Raw genomic sequence first — 8541 nt, 5'->3', positions numbered from 1 at the left:
CAGTCAGAGCTCACTCGTGCTGATAACATGTTGGAAATAAAATAGAGAGAGAGAGAGAGAGAGAGAGAGAAAGAGAGAGAGGGAGAGGTTGGGAGGAGAAATCAAAGTGTGTTCTTTCATTATCATTAGACCATTTTATATAGGACATCAAATACATAAGTGGTAATCCAAAAGGCTCTCTGCATTAATATGATCATTTATGATGGTTTATTACCATACGTTGAATAAGGACTGCCACTATTTATGTTTCACAACAATTTGTAGACATAAAACATTTCTTCACTCTCTAATAGAGATGAACTTTAACATTATATGTGGAACCCACATGTAATATTAGAGAATGTGTTAGTGTTTTTTTTTTTTTTTTTTTTTGGCCTCTAGATAATATCACCCTTTAACTATATACAGGACCGACCTTGAGCGTCACCGAAGTAGACACCTGCCAAGAACCTCCACCCGGGAAGGGCCCCAAATTGTTATATATATTTGCAATTTAAATTCTTGTTTTCAAATCTAATTAAAATTTAACAATCAAAATGCCAGTCATTTTTCTTGATACAGCTCCACTCGCTTTCTATCTTCGTCTTCACAAAAACTATCGCTCCTCTCTCGGTCTTCACACAATGAACATTCTGATATTGGTGGGAAATAATAATTTCTAGAGCTAAGAATCTTGAGATAAACTATACCAGATGAAATAAATCTGTCAATGGAAGTATTGAAATATCCGAGACAAATGATGGTTGTTTCCCAAATGCATGAGTTGCTTATAGAATTTTGTTAATCATACCAGTTACATTTGCCTCTGCAAAAAGAAGTTTTTCAAAATTAAAGTTGATCAAATCTTATCTTCAATCAATTATGTCACAAAAAGATTGAATGGGTTAAGGGTTAACTATTTTATCAATTGCAAAAGAATTGATTGAAAAATTAGACTATGTAAACTAAACTAGTACATTTGTATCTAAAAACGTGATATGTGTAATATTTAAGTAATATTGTATATCTTTCTTGTTTTGATTTAATTTTAATGTTATTTGATATAGGAATAGACTTTTCATGTATTTAGCGAATTCTTTATTATACATATCAACATACAAAGGGTCGTGGTTCAGAGAACTCCGAGGTCCCACTTCAAAGGCTCACCTATATTTGGCAAGAAAAATTCCTAGAAAAAGAGAGAAAATTAATCTTTCATAATTGTCAAATCAATGAGGGTAAAATACACGTTGCCCACCATTTAGCTGGCATCTATAGATCGGATTATTCCATTCATAAAGTTGAAAATTATGTGATGGTAACAAACCAGCAAGGTGCTAGTCTATGTGCCATATAATCGTCACTGAAAATTCAGAGATCTCCTTAATTTTCTAGACAAAGGTTTCATTAGAGTACGGACTATTGACTGGACTGAATATGAATCTCAGAGAAAAGTCCACAAAACCCACACAGGTATCCCTAGGATTGCGTTCTAGAAAATCATGATATTTACGTATTCGTTGGAATCATATAGCTGTGAAGAATTGTCTGCATGCATATGTAAGGACCTCGATGGTTCTAATTGCCCTATTGAGTATCTATGTTTACTTTGAACAAGTATAATAAGTTGTCAAGTTGAGCCAAATTAGTCATTTCCCTGACATCTCAGAAAGCAAGAAATTATCATGTTTTGGGTCCCCAAGATTGTAATTACGTTCTAGATAATCATGATAAATTAGTATTCATTAGAATCTTATAGCTGTGTAGAATTGTCTGCATGCATGTGTAATGGTCGCGATAGTTCTAGTTGCACTATTGAGTATCTATGTTTACTTTGAACAAATCTCAGAAAGCAAGAAATTATCTTTTTCGGGTCAATGTGAAATTATTATTAGATTTTTCTTGGCATGTGATCTACAGGATTGAGATGGTCTTTGTATGAAATTTGAGTCTTTGGGAGCGCATACAAAAATGAATTTTAACCTCTTACCCCTTAATTGTTATTACTAAAAATTTGATTTTTACAATGTCGACTGTCTATTAGACTACCAATGTAGCTATTATATGTGTGAACATCTCGCATTATAGAATCATAAGTGCAAGCATGTGGCCTTTTACCACAATGGTGGAAAGGCGTTGAGCCTTTGCATGACGGTATGGATTCAAATTCCGTCGGCGGCCAATTTAACATCTAATCTAACAAAATCTATCGTTTGACAACACAACAAAAAAAAAAAAAAAAAAAATCATAAATGCAAAGTAATATCGATTCATTGAAAGAAAAAAGAGTACCAATACATTAAAGATAAAAGTAAACCACATACCAAGCCAATTATTATTTTGCTCTTCTATAATATTTTAGCTAGCATTCCATAATAAATTTACTACAAATCGTATCCATACGCATTTCAGGTTGTGTGTCAATAATATGTACCTTAAAGTTGTATTGTTTCAATAATAACCGTTGTTTCTTATTTATTTTTTACTGGAGAAATTAGGTCCTCTTTTCTTATTTTTCCATTTTATTAATTAAAATCTTATTTCTTTTTAATAAACGGAAAAAGAAGGATATTACATAAAATATGGATATATTTCACAATTTGTAACTTCCATAAAAAATTAATATAGGTAAACATTTCATTAATATTAATATAATGAGGTATACGAAGTCAAAGAACTTTAACGAAAAAGTGAAAACCGATAATATTTCAGTCAAAGAACAGTGGTGGATAGAGGCCGCATCCAAAGTATCATTTTTTTTAAGACATAATTAGTTCTAAAGTTTAGTCCAAGTTTTCTTTCATGTTTGCTTACAACATGAAAGAAGATTATATTTTTGTACCACATTTTAACACTACATAGTGAATCTTGTTACATCATGAAGTATTAATATTTAGCTGCAAAATTTTGGTTGCCAACCTACTTTATTTATTTGATACAAAAAGTTACGCTTGTAATCAAATCATGACGTGTTCAAGTCTTACTAATTATCCTTATGGAAATAGGCTTTAAACCTCAAAATCAAGTACCAACATTAACCAATGTTGGGATATATCGGTATGAAATCTTGTGACTTACAATGCAAAAGAAGAAGGGAACTTTAATGAAAAGCTCCTAATATTGTTCATTTTAAAGAAAAATCACATTTTTACACTAAAAAATCAATCCTAATATTATTTACTTTACCCTTTATTTTGTTCTTACCGTTAAAACTCAAAATTTTCAAACTTTTTTCATTAATTTTCCTAAAAAATAAAACAAGCTTATACTTACGATCATGCATTGAAAACGCTCAAAAGCTGTTGTGTTTAAAAGTAACACTCCATGGCATGACGAAATGGTACAACTCCACCTTACATTAATCGTATTGAACGTGCTGTTTTTAAAGTCTAAATTAATCACACACAAAAAAAATGTCTTCAATACGTAAATTAAACCCCAGATGAACATTGTAAGAATGCAAGAACCTGATGAATTTCTTGAAAAGAATCAGAAGAGGAAGGAGAGAAAATCGAAGAATTTTAGAGAGGGAAACTGAGAAATACTCTTTGTATTGACTTTTCATTAACCTCTCAATTTAGCAGTACAAGTTGGTATTTATACAATTCTATTTGCTTACTCATTAAGTAATCTAACAAACTAACTATTACATCCCTTAATACTTTGACAAGTGTCAGGATCTGAAGCTTCCTTTTGATCTTGAGTATTTACCCCTTTACATCCCCCCTCAATCTCATGCGTCTGAGAACTAAGCATGAGATTGGAACAATGGTGTAAGAACAAGGAAGTAGATAGGCATTTTTTCAAAATATCAGCAAACTGTTCTTTAGAAGCAACATGCTACACATGCAAATCACCTCAAGAAACTCTTTCACACACAACATGATAATCTATCTCAATGTGTTTGACTTGAGAGTGAAAAACAAGATTAGAGGACAAAGCAAGAGCGGAGATATTATCACAATAAATCACAGGAGCAGTGAGCAATGGAACCTGCAGATCACAAAGAAGTTGTCGAAGCCATGCCAATTCCGTAGCAGTTATAGCAAGGGCTCGATACTCAGCCTCAGTAAAGGACCTAGACACAGTATGTTGCTTTTTAGAAGCCCAAGAAATAGGACTAGAACCAAAATAAACCACATAGCCAGAGGTAGACCTTCTGTCATTAGGATCACCTGCCCAATCTGCATCATTATAGGCTTGAAGATGTAACTTTCCGGGCTTGAAATGTATCCCAAAATCAATAGTACCCCTAAGATATCTCTATCCTTTTGACTATAACAACATGAGACTCCATAGGGTTTTGCATAAATTGGCAGCATTGATTCACTGCAAAAGCAATGTCGGGCCGAGTAAAGGTTAGATATTGTAAAGCGCCAACAACACTGCGATATTGCTCAGGACTATGATAAGGGTGGCCGTCTTCCTTGAGTAGTCGATGATAGGGAAAAAAAGGTGTTGCACAAACTTTGAATCCTACATATCCACTTTCTCCAAAAGATCTTGAATGTACTTTGTTTGGGAAACAAATAAACCTGAAGGTTTATATGAAATTTGCAATCCCAAGAAGTAATGTAACTGTCCTAATTCCTTCATCTCAAACTCTTTAATCAACTTCAAGATAACATCATCTATCAAAGAAGAATCACTACCTGTGATGATGATATCATCAATATATAGGAGCAGTATAACAGTACCAGAAGATGAATGCTGCACAAAAAGAGAGGGATCTACAAGGGAAGCTTTAAATCCAATTCCGAGCAAGAAACTTGTAAACTTGTCATTCCAGGCTCTTGGAACATGTAAGATCTTCTTTAATTGGAAAGAATATTGTGGAGCATGCAAAATGGAAGAGCCAATATTAGATATAGGCAAACCTGAACCACTAGCAGTAGTGATTGTATCAGTGCCAGTAAATGGAGCAACATTAGTGAGAGAAGCAAGATCAGATGTCATATGAGATGTAGCCCCTGTGTCAGCAACCCAATATTGTTCCTAGGGTGCAGATGGTTGATAAGCAGCATGCATTGCAATTAAAGTAGAGGGTGGACTCCTTCCTTGATAAGAAAAATTGGCTCGATGATAGTATTGCATTGCAAAATGGCCAAACTTTCCACAAATTTGACATTGAACAGGAGATGAAGAAACAGTTGTGGATGAGTGTCTTTGATAACAGTCAACAGCAATGTGACCTTTCTTATTGCATATTTGACAGACAGGAACTTCATAGCCATGGTCAGGACAAGTGGAAATATGTGGCTGAGCTCGAGCAGGACCAAGAATACCAGCACCATTATGAGAATTATTAGCAGGAAACCAGGAAGTGTTCCCAAATTGATTTCTGCCCCGAACTCTACCTCTATAATTGTTGGCCCTAGATCCTCCAGTATTGTTGTTGTAACCACTTGAGTAACTAGAGCTTCCAAAATTATTAGTAGTATTGTTATTGTAACCACCATGATGAGTATATGGCAAAGAGGTGGACTTCGCAGATGACCCTTCAACAAGCAACAGGGCCTTACGATTATCTTTGGCAATCATAGCAGTGACAAAAGATTTAGACAAATGAGTAGCATCAACTATAACCTCTTTTGTAATCAATTGTGCTCGAAAGTCTTTAGTGAAATAACATCTTCTCTTCCTCGGATTACAGTTCTAAAGGTGTTATACTCTACGGGTAGTCTTTTAAGAGCCAAAATCACAATATCATCATCTTCAAACTTAACACTAGTGGCTGACAAATGATCTCGTGCATCTTTGATACGTTGTAGATATTAAGACACCGATTCTGATCCTTTTTTAATATTATGAAGCTCAGTTTTCAACTGGAATATACTAGCTTTAGTTATAGTAGAAAATAGATCTTTCAAGCTAGTCCACATTTCATGAGAGTTAGAACAACCAATAACACATGACATCGCAGTTGCAGAGAGTAGCAATGATTAATTGCATAAGTGCACGATTGTGCATCTTCCAAACTTGAAAAGCCTCGGTTTCCACACCTTCTTTATCAGAACTTTCATCAAATCTAATAGGACATCGATGTGTACCGTCAACAAATCCAAGTATACCATGACTTTCAAGAAAAAGCCTCATTTGATAGTGCCAAACAAGATAATTTGCATCATCAAGTTTTACCGTCACCAAGGTTGAAACAGTGGGAATTAGAGTATTAACAAGAGATTGCACAATTTGCAATTGATCAACATTCACCATTTTTCCGAGATCTTTGAGAAATTTGTTCGAAGAATTGACAAAATTAGGGTTTCAAATTACACTTTCGTGAAGAGAAGAAGAGAAGAATCACACTTTAGAGAGAGATAACAGCATAAGCAATCGAAGAATTCCAGAGAACAAGATCACAATGCACAAGTTTTAAATGCACAATTTTAGACTGGCAGATCGCAATTCAAAAGATCAAGAACAAGAATTGTGTACCAATTGAGAAGAATTCAGAGCACGGAAGTAGCAGAAGCACAGGATCGAAGATCGCCGGCGAGGATACCATGTAAGAATGCAAGAACCTGATGAATTCCTTGTAAAGAATCATAAGAGGAAGGAGAGAAAATCGAAGAATTTTAGAGAGGGAAATTGAGAAATAATCTTTGTATTGACTTTTCATTAACCTCTCAATTTAGCAGTACAAGTTGGTATTTATACAATTCTATTTGCTTACTCATTAAGTAATCTAACAAACTAACTATTACATCCCTTAATCCTTTGACAAGTGTCATGATCTGAAGCTTCCTTTTGATCTTGAGTCTTTACACCTGTACAAACATATGTACGTACATGCAACAACATGATGGAGAATGTGAGTACCCTTTTCACATGCAATGTACATATATATGTGTGTGTGTGTGTGTGTGTGTGTGTGTGTGTGTGTGTGTGTGTGTGTGTGTGTGTGTATGTATATGTATATGTATATGTATATGTATATGTATGTATGTATACAGTATATCCTTAGTCTTTCTCTTTTGTCAACCGAACAGATCATGCATGCATGCCCTATATTCGGATATATGTCCAAATCCAAGCGAACTGATGACGTGAGGACAAAGATTGGAGTCGTATAGGAAGGCTTAATTCCAACCAGTCCCCAGTGGCATGCAAATTGCAACGCATGCGTGCACGCCTTCGTGCTTTCGCCACCGCCCCATTAATTAGTAACTCCACCACCCCGCGGGCCTTTTTCTTCTTGTTCTAATTTTTTCAAGTCTAACGCCGCACCCCCTCCCAGTACTTCCATACGTTTGCATAATTCTCTAGGTTTGATGAAACATCTCGTACATATTTTATATCCTATCCGGTAATTAAGGAGAGCAGACATGAATTAGTCTCTTAATTAGGAGGCTACTTCTAGCATTAGGAGGTATCATTTAGTAGTTAGAGATGTTCTTCTTACTGAAATCCTTAGAGATGTTCTTCTTAATGAAATCCTTAATTCCACCACCCCTCGGGCCTTTTTATTCTTCTTCTAATTTTTTCAAGTCTAACGCCGCACCCCACCGCCCCCCGCACCCCCCCCCCCCCTCTCTCCTCTCCCAGTACTTCCATATGTGCGCATAATTATCTAGGTTTGATGTAGCATCTCGTACATAATTTAAATTTGGGTTTAGTTTTCAAGTTGATTTTATATTCTATCCGGTAATTAAGGAGAGCATACATGAATTAGTCTCTTAATTAGGAGGCTACTACCAGCATTAGGAGGCATCATTTAGTAGTTAGAGATGTTCTTCTTACTAGCATTAGGAGGCATCATTTTACATATGAGACTGCAGATTTTTTTTTTAATCCCATACATGCATAGTTTTTGTTGGAATCTTATCTAACCGAAGAACCTAACTAACTTTGGATTGGTGTGTGCGTGTTTTTTATATGTTTTGGATAAGCCACTAGCAAGTGGACTCAATGTTTTGGTTTAACAAGTTGTGCTTTGACTTGAGTATATATTAAAATCTCTTTGTAGTGATATTATATTATTTAGTAATAATTTCATCTACTTAAAAAAAAAAAAAAAAAAAAAAAAATTGGTTTCAACTTGGGCTAGTTAAAAACTTTCACATTATAAGAAGTTATATTAGGTCCCATCTAAAGTAATTTGCCTCTACATAGTAGTAATCATCAATAAAACCTTTAAGATGTGTTTTACATATCTTCCTAAACCACTATATACATGAACTAGCTATTTGTAACTACAACTTCATAAGTAATAACCTACTTAAAGCATCTCCAATGAAATATACAAAATGTCTTGAAATGTGCATTTTATATATTCTTATTGACCAAAAAGTTCTCCAATGGATAAATTTTAAGGCATGTAAACTACCCATCTTAGCGGGAAATGTACATAATGTAAAGTTTACATCTTTAGGAGGTAGCTAGGCTTCACGCCTCCACCAATTAAAGAGAGAAAAGGTGGCAAATTTGGATTGGTATGTACATTTACATCTTTTAGAAATAAAAATGAGATGTACATCTCAAATTCGTACTCTCCATTGAAGATACTCGGATAGCTATAAATTTGTACTCTTTGTTTTCTTAATTTACACAATCTTTTCT

General features: G+C 34.6%; 1 pseudogene; it reads right to left on the bottom strand.

The window, feature by feature from the left end:
* Window positions 1-3555: 3555 nt before the first annotated feature.
* On the bottom strand, window positions 3556-6195 carry LOC148697369 (uncharacterized; annotated as a pseudogene).
* Window positions 6196-8541: the final 2346 nt, after the last annotated feature.

Source organism: Pyrus communis, chromosome 4 (genome assembly GCF_041283825.1).
Source record: "Pyrus communis isolate YQ-2024b chromosome 4, ASM4128382v1, whole genome shotgun sequence".
Classification (NCBI taxonomy): Eukaryota; Viridiplantae; Streptophyta; class Magnoliopsida; order Rosales; family Rosaceae; genus Pyrus; species Pyrus communis.
The sequence above is the reverse complement of the archived record's forward strand: the minus strand, read 5'-3'. Positions and strand labels throughout refer to the sequence as shown.